Below are 15874 nucleotides of genomic sequence, written 5' to 3'. Positions count from 1 at the left end.
TCGCCAGGGTCGCGGGTGTGCTGCAGCATATTCCAGCTGACTTTGGGCGAGAGCTAACTAGTTTTCCAACATGCTGCCTAGAATGTTAATATGCATCTATATTTCTTACCTCGTCACTAGGTAAAGCATCCACACTGTAATTGTGCTTTCATTTTCTTGCTTATTGGAATGCGATTATGGTGGGGCACGTCACAATCATACATTTGTGATTGTCTGAAGATGTTGACACAGAGGTAGGCACCTGATGCTATGGAAAGGTGGATCAAAAGCATGGAAGAACATATTTATCTATGAAACTATGTTACGTATGTTACTGAACTGATGACCTTGGATCAAATGTTAACCGAGGAATGTGTGCTTGGACAGGGCATCCGAGTTGAGGGGTATCTTCTATTTGGTCCACCTGTCATTATCTGTGAGACTTTGCCTAATGGCCGATAATGACGAGGGCATCTTTTCACAGATGACATATGCTTGTCCTCCACTGGACAACCAAAGAGGATGTGGTGACTTGCCCTTCAGATTACCGTGCCTGACATTAATCTTTAAATGACCGTTGCCTCTTCCACAAGACTTTCAATCCATTAGCGGCTTCATCTTGAGATGGAGAGAGATTGCCAAGGAGAAGAAAGCCGGAAGGATGCAGAACTTACAGCTTTCGGTGTGGGTGGGGTGACAGAGAGGATGACGTCAATGAAAATGGAGGCTGGAGAGACACTCAAAGAGAGATGTTGAGGCAACACAAACTCACGGAGAGGATGTTAGAATGGGAAATGAACACATTCATTCTATCTAACCAACTTTTGCTAGGACCAAAACTGTCTTCTTTTCCATCTTGTCTTTAGTCTTTTCTCTTTCATAATATGATCCATATTTATATGTACATTAGTACATGTGCCCATGCCAATCGTCAAATTATTTACTCACTCATCTCTTCTTAACACTTTCCTTCCATCCTCCATTGCCTCTTCTTTTTTGCCCTCATCCCTTGGCAGAATTTCCCTCCTTCCCTGTCCTCTCTCTCTTTCTCTTTCTCTCTCTTTCTCTCTCTCTCTCTCTCTCTCTCTCTCTCCCCCCTCTCTCTCTGTCACCTCATCCCCCCTGATCCCTCCCATATGCTCATCTCTTCCTCCCTCCCTTTTCTTCCATCGTCTCACTTAAGCCCTCCTCTCACCATCCTAACCACTCGTTTCCCTCCCTCTGCTCCTTCAGAGGTGAGCTATAGTGACTCTGACATCATTACCCTTGTTGTGACAGGTTTCATTTGTACCCTGTGGACCTATACATCAGCCTGAGTGATAGTCTGGGGCCCAGGGCCAGCGGTGCCCCGCCCAGACTGGGACAGAGTAACAGACAGATCGTCCCTAAAAAAAACACTTCAGCTAGGGCATACCACTACATATTTTTCTCCTGCTCTTTCTGACATGTCCCATTCAGTAGTTGTTGTAAACAGCTACTGAGATGTGTCTTATGTAGAAAAAACAAAACAACTTATTGGACAAAGTGCTGCTTCAGAAGTTGGTTTGTGAAAAGTTCTTCACTTTATGAAAAATGAGTGGTCAGCAGCAATCACGGAAGAAAATGGGAGGCAATAAAAAATAGCATTTATCCATGCCTATGCTCAAAATACAGTAATTCGACTCTATTTGCTCCATAATTGATTTCACATGTTGCACACTATGTCTCCATCATTAAAAAATGCGCACTATTCTTACCAAATCCAATTTACAAACACCATAGGTCAAAGGTGTCAAACTCATGGCTCGGGAGCCAAATCCAGCCCATCGCATCTTTTACAAAAGCAAATCATGTGTCCTCACCTTTAAAAAGCAATTTTATTTATTTTTTTGTTAGAAGGTCCCCTTTTAAAATGAATTGAACACTTTTCATTCGCGGCTGATTTTGAAACTAGTAATACATCAATTTGTTGATTATATGCAATAACATGTGGTGACCATACCTTTATATGGTTTCACAGTCATAAGGGCCCGCTGAGGGAAACCATAAAATGTGGCCCATGATGAAAATATGTTTGTCATCTTTGCTATAGATGTTTCTTTGAGTTACAATGAAATGTGATATGTATTTTCATAATTTTATATTCTCATCTTGGAATTGAATTTCAAATGTTCCAAAAATCATAGAGCCTGTTTTTCATTGCGTATAATAAAAAGAACAACTGACCCAATAGATTTTAATTAGAAATGACTGCCTGAGACAATTCAGGAAGGACATTACTTTTGTTTGAGGTTTATTTTTATTTTTTTCCATCAACACATTTACATTTACTATTCCCGCTGCTCTGGTGAAAAGCATGGTCCAACGACTTGTGTGGTCAGCAGTGAACCTTTATCTCGCTATTATCGTTGCTTCATAAAATCAGACAGTACATCAACAATGCATTGAGCTGTGGTCATATTAACATGCGGCCTAGGAGCTCACCACATCCTTTGTGGCCTGACAAAAAAAAAAAAAAAAAGAACCCACTTGAGTGTAATGCTTCAATGGCCCCCTACTATACCGCTCAAGCCACAATGGATCATATCCATATTGTATTAATTCGACTGCATAGTTGAAAGAGGTTGCAAAGGACCATTAGGGAAGAATCAGAGAGCTCTTCATTTTTGACAGATCCTAATTTGTGACAAGTATTTAAGGGTTAGCATTAAAAGACCATGTGAAATATACTGTAATAAACATGAAGAGAGCAAGGATATTTATTAATAAACAGAAGGGCTCACCTTTGGTGTTTTGATTGACTCCTCTTAAGTAGCCTAAATTCGTTGTTATTTGTACTTTGATTTCGTTCAATTTGAAAAGAATAGAAAATTGTTAGAAAAGTGGAGCTCTGAATACATTTTGATGTACATATTTCCAGGAAAATGAGAATAAAAATTATTCTCTCACTTTCAAAATAACGCCTCCTGGAGACGTATCTCCCCAAAGCATGTCGGACACGTTGGATGATAATTATTTATGTTTATATGTGAAACGTGATTTTATTGATGTATTTTATCTATGCGACTCAAGCATGTAAACTACAGATGTGTTTAACCCCTCGTTTTTTTTAATTTGCAATGATCCCGTCGAATGAGAGGTGCATCATAGCGATATGGTATAAGCACCTGTGCTGGTTGATATTGGTGTAAGTGCACATTTTCTTGACTGGGCAGATACTGAAACATCTCCTTGGGCAAAGGGAGAGAGAAAGGGCACATTACTCATCCTGTGGTTTTTTTTCTTCGCTCTCACTCTTGATATGATGTAATACAAGTTGAAAACTGATTGATGGCTCATCTGCCAGTCTCACTTCCAAAGCGGAAATCGGCGGGCCAGTGACCTCTTGGGGTTTCCCCCGGCTTGCCCTACACACCATGCAGCTCAGTGTATTCATTGTGGCTTCTCACGTTTGCTTTACATCATGCGTGGTGAATGTATACCTCAATACCATGAACTGTGTGTGGGTGGGGCTCACTGTAATTTTATTTTTATCCTCTTGTGTGCACTTTGCTTATTAGAATGTAGGTGATTTCATATGTTTCATTGACTATTTGAACAAGAGAATATGCTGTACTTGGTTATATATTTCGTTTTTCATAGTTTTAATGGTTTGGATATGACATACTCTACGATATACGTATTCCCTTTATCGATCACTTCCTCAATGTTAAATTTTGTTTTAAAATCTTTTTGTCGTAGACAAAGAAACAGATTTAAAAAAAGTTGCATCTGTGAGACTGCTGACAATATTACTATGGATCCAAAGAAAAGATAATCACCTTTTTCTCCTCTTGGGCATCCTCATGCCTAGTTCCATTTGAAATACACTGAATGTGTAATATCTGAAAAAAGGACATGAATTGAAACAAACCTAAAATCAACATTTGTAGCTGTGTATTTTTTAGTATGGTTATTTGGAGACATCTAAAGTATAAAGTATAAATCAATGACAATAATCACCATCATTTCTGGATGAACTTTTGTGTGTGTGTGGGGGGGGGGGTAAAAACTGGAATTTATTAGCTTCATACGGAGGTAATGTATATTAGTATCAGTATCGTCAGTATGTTGAATTTTATTAATTACATCACATTGAGCAGCTCAAATCGGGTAATACAAGTAAGCACAAGGAGTCTAATTTTGAGCATTAGCAATAGGATACGTTTTTAGCCAGCATAAAAGCCTCCTTTGTAAAATAAATTGTTTCCACTCACCTTTTTGAATGAAAATCATCAAAATAGACACAAAACAGCCCTGGTTTATTGTCTGGATAATTGCTATGCAAAACGTTTTACAGCCACTAGACCTGTGAGTGTAATGCTGGCTGCAGTGTGTAATGCAGTACTGTACACTTTTACATGATTAAAAAAAACACAACAACAAGAACAACAAAGATGAGAATTGAATGTGGTGCAAGAATGCTGGGTTGGAAATCAAAAGAAAAGGTTCTGACAAAAGAAAGGCATCGACAAATGGACGTGACTGAGCAGAGTGAATTCCCTCAATGGCTCTCATCCCTCCTCTTGTGTCTCAGTTACGCAGTGTTGTCATTCACCTAACCTTGGTGACTGAGTGGAAGGTTTCATGGCGCCTGCCAGATCTTGGCACGACAACGCGAGGGAATAAACCTTTCATGATGAGGCGCTTAGTAGATGTCTGATAAACAGCTCAGAAAAAAGGGGGAAAAAATCGCTCTACTATAGTGACATTATGTTGAGCGACAGAATATTTGTAAGTGTATATCGAAAAATTAGATTTTTACATTTTTTAAAATCTTTTTAATGTATTCAAAACAATATATCAGAAATATTTTGAATAAAAACAGGTTGAATTGCAATGGCACTCAGAGTACAGATCAGTGTCAAGGCTGTTTTAAGTTATTGAAGATCAGCACGATGGTACCCGTAGCATTAAAATTACCCTCCTGCAAAATATGCCTTAATTTAGACCAGGGGCGTCCAGACTTTTCTTTCAAGAGCCGCATACACAAAAATAAGTATGCAAGGGCCACTTTGACATTCCTTAATCCAGATTAAGATATAAGAAGCAATTATACTTAGTTTTTCAAATATTATTAAATACATTAATTTTGTTTTTAACTGTAAATGCCATACTTAACCTACAGACACATGCCAGTTATGTTTTAAAAAAAAATTTTTTTTTTTTTTATCCATTTGCCTCAGCACCAATCCTTTAAAATAGAATAACGTACAGTATAGGGGTTACAAGTATCAGTGGATGTCTGGAATGTATGAGACTGTCCAGTATATTACCTTATGCCCACTGCCAGCTGGTACAGCCTTCAACTATCAGCAACATCGTGCGAGATAGACGGATGGATACTTGTATTTGAGTAGCATTGGCAAGTCGAAGAAATACAGTACAATTGTGACCTCCATTATTTTTTTAGGTTAATAGAGGATGACAGATGCTTCTGTCAATGCAGACAGGCACAATTGATGCTGATGACCTGGGTCGACATGTCCTGAAAGCAAAGGAATGACTGAGTAGATTCCCAAGTACAGATGAAGAATTTTTCCACTGGGATGTTCCAGCCTTGAACATAATCGAGCTTGTCTACAGGCTAGGCGGACTGACTGCTCCAAAGAGATCAGACGTGAGGCTAGAATGTGGAGAGCATAGCAAACACTCAACTGTAATGCCAGGAGAGCACAATGGACCCAGGCATAACCTTGGGATGGTAATGACTTCGCTTTTGCCTTAAAGGCAGGATTAAATGGCGTTTGGGTTTCAAATCCAAGACGGACTCGGGCCTTTTCTTTGTGCCGTTTTCTTGTTACATCCACAGTCCAAAAACACATTTGTCAAGTTAACTGAAGACTCTGGGCTCGATTTTCACACACAGCGCATGTGCGCTCAGCGTTAAAACTGGCACATCTTGATTTTTGTGCAGGTGCAAGCCTCATTTAGTGTGTTGGGGAACTTGGCAGACTGCACTATCTATGCCTTGCTGGGCCTTTCGGTGGACCGATGCCGTTTTAATTTTCTACCCCTTCAGCGCACCTGACAACTTGGTGACTGAAAGTAAACTAATATTTAGACGAGATAAAAGCAGGTCTAAGTTGTGGCGCAAGTCGTGCAATGGGATTTTGGTGGATTTGATCGACATGCACGCAGACAGATTCTGAGCCTTGTGGACGTGTGTGGTGGATGTCATCCTATTTCATTCATAAATATAACAACAGCATGTGTCGAAACTCGTGAATCATTGTAGAACTCAATTCATTATTATTATCTTTAAATATTTTTAAATTCATCCCCCAAAAATATCTTCGTTTTCCATACTGTATTTACATGCTGACTGTAAGTTAACATCCTACCTGACACCCAACACAGAACTGCTGCATGAATTGAGTTAGATTTTGATTTTTAAGTGCGGAAGTATGGGATAACAAACAATGAAAATACACTAGCTTGTTCGTTGTTCATTCTAACACTAGTTCAGGTCTGTAATTGATGTGTTTTTTGAAGCAGACTGAGACTGTTTGAAGCTATTAATTCCGATTATTTGTTTGGAACGTAACAGGGTTTGAATGAGATTATACCCAACATATCATCACTTTGTTTAATTGAACCCGTCACAACCCTAAATGTCCAATTGATGTGAATGTTAATGGTGGTCGGTCTCAAGGTGCCGAAGCTAGATTTTGACTACTGATCAGCAGTGTGCACTGCCTTTCACCCCAAGTCACTGCTTCATCGCTTTGAAATTTTAAACATACATCAGAGTTACATATACTGCAATGCATAATTGAAAGAAACATTGTGCAAAAGCATACTTCCCATCTGTATGATCACTGAATCATTCAAGTGGAAGTCTTTCAAGTGTCTCAGTGTGCTTTTTGGAGCATTTAAATACCATGTGCCATCGATCGTCTCGTGTGGTCTACTGGCATCAGTGGGGCCCACATATTAATTTGATTGAAGTAAGTAGTACAAGAGGTCAGAAAGTAGGGGTGAAGAGCAGCCGCCATTAAGCCTCATTGACACCCAATCATCCACTCTGTAAGAATCACACTTGAATGTTATATCAGGTGTGCTGGGCAAAGTACGTATGCAGGGAGCTAAAATTGCCTCTCAGGCACAGATTCACACGCTTGTTCAGAACGTAAACCGGATGGGCTTTCAAATCATCGAACCAGTCTGGTTCGAGGGGAAGGCATCGAAGCACAGTTCCGTAATATCACACATGCTCTTCAAGGTGAGGCAAATTAGGAAAAAGATTTGGAAAAAGGAGGTTGTAACAGTCGAACCTCATTTCGGAGTTACCCTGTTTACGTTTTCACCACTCCTAAGGTTCATATTTCAATGTTCCGATTTCACATTTTCCATTTGCCGATTTTGCTTACAACGAACAGCTTTATAACATAAACTTCATTGCAAGGACCAGATTTTTCCCACAAAATAGTGAAAAAGACTTCGTTGCAACAAACCGTGGGAAGCGAACTGCCGCCGCAACCTTGCTTATGAACAAAATGTACAGCGCGAGATTCCCCTCCGTTGCTTAGCGTGGTCCTGAGCACATGGTCTGAAAACATGTCTGATAACAAAAGTGAATCTCGCTGTCTGTGAAGGCTGAATTTGGCTCTCATTTTCGAAAGGGAGTTTCCCAGACGTCGGCGGCACTGGCATTTGCCTATGGCGAATAACATTTGTCGACTGAATGTTCTCAGAGATGAAGAATGAACGCTACAGTTGTTTGTTAAAACAATAAATATTGACATAATAATTAAATACACTGTAAAATCATTTTTTCTTCTTATACATTTATTTGTAATTGACATGTTTATACTGTATTATATGTTCATGTTTTTACATCTCTAAATGTTCATACTGTATTATACGTCGTAGTTGGTGGCCATTTTATTGGAAAATGGTTACAACGAACTGCCGTTATAACATACAGATTCGTTATGTCCCTCGAGGTATGTTGGAATGAGGTTCAACTGTACTTACATCCAGTGGCAAGTCTTAGTCTGACGTCACACTCAGCAGACAAGAAGCACAAATACTTTGTGTTTTTGCTATTTGTTTTTATTTATTTATTTACTTATTTATTTATTTATTTGTTTTTATAAGAGCCTCTCTTCTTGTCAAGATATTGAGACAAATTGCATCGTGACCATGAGAGCTACTCCGCTGATTAACTCTTTGCGGATGGCATTTGATGTATGACATCTTTGTAAGTAAGGGCGATGGTTGAATGCAATCACGGGCCCTTTCATTGCTGGGGCCCCCCTCAGATTGCCTTGCTAGTTCCCCAGAGAGGCCATCCTTCAGAAAATATTGACTACTGGACTGTGAGTGGCCGTGTGTGTACTCGTGGGGAGGCTGCTTTACAGAGGAATTGTGGAGGCTGTTGTGTGTGCCCGTGTGTGCTTTGTCTGTCTGTGTCCATATGGGGAAAAAATCAGACAGAGGTACTCAGAGGGCAAAGGTCAGTCATCTTGTAAACGTGAGAAAGGAAAATCCATTCTGCAGCAATACTTTTCCCCACTGCCCCTTGGTTAGACAGGTAGTCTGTAATTTATGGAGGATACACACAAGTGATGATAGCAAAGGACTGTATCTCCATACCCGATATTTTTAGTTCTTTTTTTCCCCCTTGCTACTGAACAGTTAAGACAATTATATGCCACTCAACACGGTCATAAATGTGCATGTTTTCGCTTTCAACTGCAAGCTAGAAGAAGTATTTTGCTTTGCAAAATTTAAAAAACAATAACATTCACCAAACTCGGGGGGGAGGGGGGGAACTAAGTGTCTCACCAGAAAGCTCTTTGTGTGTGTGTGTGTGTGTGTGTATACATATATTTAGCCAAAATAAATCATGATTTTCAAAACATTTTACACGTTTTTTTTTTTTTTTTTTGTTGTTAACTGAATGTCAAATGACAGTAAAGTGATTGGGGTCAAGGGATGACAGTTTGCTGTGTTTAGGGTTTCTGTGACAGTTTGGACTGGGGATATTCTAAAAAAATGGATCAGGGTGAGGGCAAGTAATACCAGGTTGTCATGTTCTGAAACAAGGCAGCAGAGTACCGTGTGTCCTACACATTAGTTTATTACCAGATTTGGAACTTGCAGATGAATTCATAACCCTAAAACTTTATGGACAATAGTCATTATTGACAACAACAATTGGGGAGGAATTCTGGTCTCGGCATATTTCCCAGATCAAGGACTCAAGGCCAAACGGCTTTAGTCAGGACATGGTGCTCAAGACACAGGGAAGTTTCAGTTGTTAAGTTGATGCCGATAACATCTGGTGTGTGTTTATTTAACATAAAGACAGCATCATTAGCTCGCGCACATTAATTCCCGCCCGTGCTATGAGCTTTCTGCCTGAATGACAGTCATTATCACTTCACTCTTGATGTGGCAGCACTTGATGTCTTTGTTTAATTCAAAGCGGGAGCCCTAACTCAGATACCCACGCATTTGCGAGGCATCATCAGCGTTGAGTATATTTGTTGTCACTGGTATATTAATACAGGAAGATTTACAAAGTTAACCTTGTTGAAATCCTTAAATGTTCATTTCTGAATTTATTGGACATTTTTATTCAGAGGTAATTTTCAAAGAATTTTTATCCATCAGTGGAAACAGTTTACACCTTCATAGAAGTATACACGAGATTTTCTTTTTCTTTTTTTTTCAAGCACCATAGAAGAAGTCTTACTGCTTTTTCGTCTCTGACTCCTGGCAGTGACTCAGCTTGTTCCACCACTTTGTTGTCAGAAAAGAAAAGAATCATGACATGAACACCACTGTCCAAACATGGATGAGGAGGGGTTTCGAGCTTGAACTTGACTCATGCTGTAGTGAGCAACCAAAAATGAGTTCATATCTCTCTTTCAGACATATGATTGAGACATTTATGCAGATCTATTATATATATTTGCATTTTTATGAGTATTAATTCGAAGTAGATAAAGAACTCCTTCCTCCACATTTTAAAATTGCTTTCATATAAATTTGCAAGATGATCCAAATAACTTTGAGTAAGAAAAAGAACATTTCTGCTGATTGCAAAACAACACCAACAACAACAAATACCCTGCACAAATATCAGCACTTGCATGGGAATACAGTGGTCCCTTGTTTATTGCAGTGGTTATGTTCCAAAATGTACCCACAATCTGTGATCTCTGTGAAATAGAGGTTGTGTGGGGAGGGAGATTTACGCTGCTATTAAGACATTAAAGAGCCCCCCCACACACACACACACACACACAAACACACACTTGTTACACGTAATACATGTAACCTTTAAAATGAAAAATAGAAAATAAAAACCAAACTTCTGATTATTGGCTGCACTATTGGTTTCGTTTTCTACAAGAATTTACAAGGCACATTAATTCACCAGGATTGTACCTTTGGCTACATCGCAATGTGGGATTCTGGTTAAGGTAAGACATTTTAACACTAAAAAAAAAAAAATAATAATAATAATTATAATATCACTGTAGTTATTCAGCCAATTTTTCGTAATCCTCATCCTCATGTGCCGCCTGGATGAAGAGTGCGCTCGCTCACATTAATTTATGAATGCAGCTGTTTACTCTCCTTGTACTGTCGGCGCTGGGCTCCATTTTTTGGGGCACTCTGAATAACTCAACGGCATATTTGAACACTGTTCTGAGTTCCTGAACGTTCTCAGGGAAGCAGTGTGCTCCGAGCGTCTTTGTGAATTCACCCATGATGAAGGAACGGGGATTTTGGGGGGCGATGAGCTGGTCTTGATTTTTGTAAAACTGGTCTGACTTAGAAGGAAAAAAATAGCAAGAAGACAGCAAAAGAGAAAGTAAAATTGGAATACATTTAGTTATGGTCACAAATGAGAAGCTGCAATCATCAAACCGCAATGTAGCGAGGGAACAATGTATTAAGTTAGACAAGGTGAGAATGACCATCAAGCCCCGAAGAGCAATTTCAAGTTCTAATGAATGCAAAAGTATTCACAGTCATGTCTTTATTTGATCATTGCGAATGGAACATTTCACCACAAAAGAGTCAAATCCCTTGATTGGTGAAAACACACGGAACCTCAAAGTCCAAACCAATTATCAGATCCGGGGCGGGTAAAAGAAAGCTGGACAAGATATCAAGGTCATCTCAGGATTCAGGCTCGAGATGAAAAAATGTGACATCCATTGTCATGATGTACCCATTGCTCACTCCATCTGTACAACAATATTGGGTGCAGCAGAGGAGGTGTTGGGGGAAAAATCAAGGTCTTGCCCTTTTTAACCGTCTTGCGCTGCTGTAGGGTAACAGCCCCGGGGGTAGGTAATAATGGAGTAATCCTCTTATCTATTGCTTGCTTCTCTCACGGATCATTTTTCTTCTGCTTCAGTCTATCATTCCATACTGAGATGACATAAGGCTGAATAGTTTCCCATTGGAGTTGTCTACTCATTTTTGATGTGGATTATACTGACAGGCTGCGATGTAAAAGGAACTTAAACCATTACTGTATTGTCAAAGTCAAAACAGTGACGATTGATGTCGAACTACACTGGTATGAGGAGTGGAAGCCCTCTCAACCAATTAGGTGATTATGACGACTATGATGCTTGTGGATAGTCTCAATCGTCCAGGTCATTTCTTTCTTTGTTACTTTTACTATTCCTTGTGTGAAAAATTCATTAAAACTGACCTAGTTGCAGTACAATCAGACTGAAGGATGTTTAATCCAACAGGAAAAGCCATGCTAGATCATGACTTAAACTGCCACATCTATTGCCATGGCTGGACATGCTGCGTGACAGTGACAAACACTTTGTTACTCTAAGCCTGAGAGACAAGCACGTGATGAAGAACTCTCTTCACGCTTTATCTTTCAGCATCACTGGGCGCAAGAGACATCTACAGCAACCTTAGCATGAGCATGCTTATCTCTAAAGTAGCATGCTTGGCTTGAAAGTTCTCAATCTTTTGGACTGAGACACATGAAAAAATAGCAACTAGCAATGCATTTGAATGTCTCGACTTTGAATTCTGCCTTTTACATCTTTTCTCATAACTCTCCTTCTCTCTCTCTCTCATGAACACGGCAAACACTAAATATATATACTGTATATATATGTATATAGTGTTTGCCGTGTTCGTGACTTTGATAGATTAAATGCTGCACACTTCATGAGTAGGCATGCATTCATTACAGTAAAATGTTTTTCTTCTAGACTACTCTAAACCCGCTTTATATGACTGTGTTCGACTTTTTAAAAATTGCATTGATACCCCCGTGCACTATCCGATTTGATACCAAACTTCTCTTGCATGTATGCAACTATTGGAGTATTGAGTCAGAAAGAAAGGTGCTTTTGCTGGTGTATGAAATGCACTGTGCAATTTTATTAGTCAAACCTCACTCGTCGGATGTCCAAGTGTGGGTGGACATCGCAGGATCACCACAAGTCCGTTGACTAGCACTATTCATATTTTGGAGCGTCGTACACATGAATATATATATATATATATATATATATATATATATATATATACTGTATACATATATAATTTCACAGACCGCCACAAGAGGGGACTGTAGACATACACGCAGATATTTCCTACTCCTTAACAATGTAAAATGTATAAAGTAAACATTAGCCTACAAAGACAACTGAGAACGAATGCTAATGCCCCCGAAAAGAAAATCCTATTCTGCAGATGACAAGTTGCAAGTACCGCATGACAGTAAACAGTATTCGAGCAGTAGAGAGAAAGTTTAGAGTCAATGAGAAACTTGTTAGGGCGTGGCGAAAAGTGAAAAGCGGAAGCTCCCCTTACTGCGATGAAAAAAAAAAAAAAGATTGTGGTAGGCTGAAAGCTAGATGATCATACCTAGAGGGACGACTTCGCCAGCGAGTGCTGCGGGGAGAGGCTTGTCAACAGGGCATTTACAGCTCTACGCTTCGGTACCGGTAGTTGCCAAGTCAATGAATATATAAAGAGTTTGCGGTTGGATCGTCTTGGACTTGCTTTCCAAGATTAAATGTCTGTTTTTGATCTAGTATTTTGTAAACTAAATTACCAGCAAAAAATTGTGACTTACACTCCACTGCGCATGTTTTTTTCTACTTCATTGTGCATTTTTGGGCTGGTGCGATTTATTCTCCGGATTTATAGTCGAGAAAATACAGTTTGTGAGTGTGTGTGTGTGTGTGTGTGTGTGTGTGTACTTATCTATTTATACACCTTTCTGTTTATATATATATATATATATATATATAAATTATAATATTATAATTGTGAGACTGATTCTTTTGCTGAAGTCCAAAAATTCAAGTTACGTCAGAAACACAGCAACACTCTTAATAAAGGCAACACAGGTATAGAAACAACCAATTAACAAGGTTAGTTGATTATTTGATTTCATATTATGTTTGGAGTCATGGAGTTAGTAATAACACCAGATTGGGAGATAGCCAGGTTGAAATGTTGTTTTTTAAATTATTTTCATTTATCGAGGAAATCAGCTGATATTTCTGGGATTATTTCGATATAACGTATTGAAAACAGGGATCTATTTCCACCCGGAAGACTTTTGTTTAACCTGAAGGAGTTATTAATTTCCCCTTCTGTTATAACTATAGCTGCTAGCTGGGGGATATATTGTCTGTACATATGCTCCCCCCGTTCTGCTAATGGTTGTTTGTATTATCCCACTGTGCTGATGGGTTGTAAAGAAAATCACCCTGATGTGATGACTGTTTATCACAGAATGGCAACGCAGGCATCACATTACCTCAACTGTGTGTGTGTGTTAGTGTATGTGCATGCATTATGTGTGTTATAACTGTGAATCTAGAAGGGATGGAATGGTTCTCAAAGTCCACAGTTCAGTTCATGTTACCTACTGTATATTTGATCACTTTTTTTTTTTCGTAGAAGAGAAAATATTCATCAGCACATATTGTTGTTTAGATCTGAATTTGATGTCACGCTTGACTCCATTGATCAACAAACACCACAAATGATTAATCGACACATCAAATGCAACCTGTGGGTGGCAAATGTGCTCATCATAAAATAATTCACACGCTTTTGACTTCTATTTGACGGTAAATCTTTTTCAAATTTTCTAAGTTGTCACTTTTTCAACTCTTTTATAATCACATTCAGCAACTTGGTCGCACTTTATTTGAAGGTGTTTCCATCTATGGCGGCTTTATGTTGGGGTTTGCAGACTTAGTATCTTTCAGTTTGCCTTGAATGATCTATTGTATAAGCAAAAGGTTTCAACTTCTAACGCTGTGTTCACACCGGACTTGTGCATGTGTGATCGTGGGAGTTGTTTATACACTGAACACGAATTTGCTTCATTCGCATCACACTCTCATCTGACACCAATAAATAAATAAATAAATATTAATTACAAAAAAAAAAAAAAAAACTAAACACCTCTAGTGACTCAGATAATCAAGTCCGACAATCAGTGTGTTGGTATCACCGTTGAAATGGTGGTGGTAACCTTCGCTAATGTAATGCTAGCTTTGTTCAGAGTAAAGTACAGTACTTCCAGCCGCTGTACACAAGTAGGCTAACATGAATGCCCTACTGTACTGACCTGGCTCACCATTATTCAAACTTACTCTTTTTTTCATATGTTCTAGGTTGCTTCCTCTTTTTTTCATATGTTCGAGGTTGCAGCAGCCGCATCATACTGCTGCTAGCCTCTATCACTTCAACTCTGAAAATGCTGGTCCTGAAAAGCCTGAATGGTTACATTGTGTAACATAAGCCAGCAACTGCATAAATGCCATATTTTCTTTAATTTCACTTGCACTGAGTGCCTAACTTGTGTGCAAAACCCCCGCATGCAGAGCGCACTGAACAGTACTCGATTTTATCGACCCACACGAAGACTCCAGTGGCCTCTGACAGGTGTTAACCCAAGGCACTTTTCCATTGTACCGGTTCTACCCTGAAACACACTGGTTCGGCCCCATATGGTTGCTTTTTCATTACACAGGTCAAGGTAGGCAATGACATCACTGTCATCTGACTTGCCGAAAGATGTAAACGTTTCTTTAAGTGTTGCAGCAAAGAACTCAGCTACACATGCCTACATCCTGATTTTACGCAGGTGAGACAGAGGTGCCCGCCAGTAGCTGCCAAGTCATAAAAATAAAGTACAGTAAATATATATTGTTTTACAACAACACTTAACCAAATTTACAATTGCATTATGTACCCATGGATGAAGTAAGTGAAGTTCATGGTAAAGTTTCTTAAACCCCATGCACGAATGAAATACTGAAGGTTGTTGGAAAAAATTTCCATCCATTCCTCTTTCCTCAATATGGCCACCACACACTGCAAGGTGTCTGTAAAGGAACACACACAAGTTGCTACAGAAAGTGAATGTAGTCTACAGTAAAGACAAAAAATAGGATCTATTGAAAGACTGAACTTGCTCTCATTCGCTCCATTCAAAATGGGCCCTACAACATGCGCGCTGTTCATGGAAATTTTTTCCAACAACTTTCAGTATTTCATGTTCAAGAACATTTGAAGTATGGTTAAGTATTGTTGGAAATTATAATATATTTGTACCGTATATGCTGTATATTTATGACTTGGTGGTGGCTGTGTCTCACTTGATTAAACCCGTAAATTAATTTAATAGAATTTTAAAACCAGTGGCTGAAATTTGGCTACTTGTAAAATCTTGAGGCAGCCCCTCAAGCTATCATGCTGTTTTAGCCAGAAGTCTTGTGAGCCAAGTCAAACATTCCAGTGGCACTTAAAGTTTATCATTCTTTAATCAGCCTGCTGCAATGAGATGACAGTTTACAGCATGATAAAACAGGGTGGTTTCTTGCGAATATATATATATATA

The 15874-nt window shown here is 39.1% G+C and overlaps 1 protein-coding gene across 14 annotated transcripts in view; it reads left to right on the top strand.

Moving 5' to 3' along the window:
- The window catches only part of ptprsa (protein tyrosine phosphatase receptor type Sa), a 237882-nt gene that overhangs the window by 14437 nt on the left and 207571 nt on the right, over nt 1-15874 (top strand). The gene's annotated exons all lie outside the window — the stretch shown is intronic.

The sequence above is a fragment of the Hippocampus comes genome, unplaced genomic scaffold (genome assembly GCF_001891065.2).
Source record: "Hippocampus comes isolate QL1 unplaced genomic scaffold, H_comes_QL1_v1.1 scaffold132, whole genome shotgun sequence".
In the NCBI taxonomy this organism is placed as follows: Eukaryota; Metazoa; Chordata; class Actinopteri; order Syngnathiformes; family Syngnathidae; genus Hippocampus; species Hippocampus comes.
The sequence above is the reverse complement of the archived record's forward strand: the minus strand, read 5'-3'. Positions and strand labels throughout refer to the sequence as shown.